Source organism: Monodon monoceros, unplaced genomic scaffold (genome assembly GCF_005190385.1).
Source record: "Monodon monoceros isolate NGI ecotype Baffin Bay Population unplaced genomic scaffold, NGI_Narwhal_1 Super_Scaffold_2, whole genome shotgun sequence".
Classification (NCBI taxonomy): Eukaryota; Metazoa; Chordata; class Mammalia; order Artiodactyla; family Monodontidae; genus Monodon; species Monodon monoceros.
In genome coordinates, this window is record NW_021703776.1 from 98311430 (window position 1) to 98312225 (window position 796).

The window sequence follows — 796 nt, forward strand, 5'->3', positions numbered from 1 at the left end:
GGCCCCGGCCCTCAGCACCGGCCCCTCTGCGGCCGCGGCTGCGACCCCGGCTCCGGCCCCGGCCCCGGCTGCGAGCTGCGCTGCCGTCCCGGCGCCTCTTCAGCAGGGGAGCTGCACAGCAGCTGCCATGTTGATACAAACTGCATCCTGGGAGGCATGTCCCTCTCAGGCCGTTTAAAGAGAAACACTCCGAGGCTCGTCGGAGGCTGCAGGAACCCAGACAGCTCCATCTACAGCCGGTAGGAGCGAACAGTGTCGAGCGAGCAGCCAGGCGGCGACGGACACGCCCTGAGCCCCGGGCCAGCCCGTCGTGCCGCCCGGGCCGAACCGCTCGGGCCTCCCACCCCCCGGGGCCCCCGGCCTCTCACCTGGGGTCCTCGCCTCCTCGGGCACCCTAGGGCGAGACCCGGAGGCAGGAGAATGGAGGAGAAATAACAGCGCGCGGCCGAGGCGACGTGCTGGGGTCTGGAGGCGGCTTGATTGGCTCCGACAGCCTTCCAACCGCCGGATCCCCCCGCTCCTCTCAAACCCAGAACCCGGGTCGTTCCCTTTCAAAACCTGCGCTCACAAAGGGATCTAAAAAACCCGTCACACTAAAGAAAGCCCGGAGTTCATGTGACCGGCTCCGTGCAGCCCGGGTTCCAGGGGAGCAAGGGGGTTGGGTGCTTTTGTGAAACGCCCGAGTGTTGTTTTCGACCTGAAAGGACAGAATGCCGAGAATCAGAGAGAGAGCTGGGGCTGGAGGGGGCCGACCCGGCGTCTGGGAGGAAACTGAGGCCGGGGGCGGGGTGGGGGG

The 796-nt window shown here is 67.5% G+C and overlaps 1 protein-coding gene across 1 annotated transcript in view; it reads right to left on the reverse strand.

The window, feature by feature from the left end:
- ZNF777 (zinc finger protein 777) overlaps nt 1-415 on the reverse strand; it is a 26945-nt gene extending 26530 nt beyond the window's left edge. Inside the window, exon 1 of the mRNA XM_029234158.1 lies at nt 369-415. The gene's annotated coding sequence lies outside the window, so the exon portion shown is untranslated. The remainder of the gene's footprint in view (nt 1-368) is intronic.
- Nucleotides 416-796: the final 381 nt, after the last annotated feature.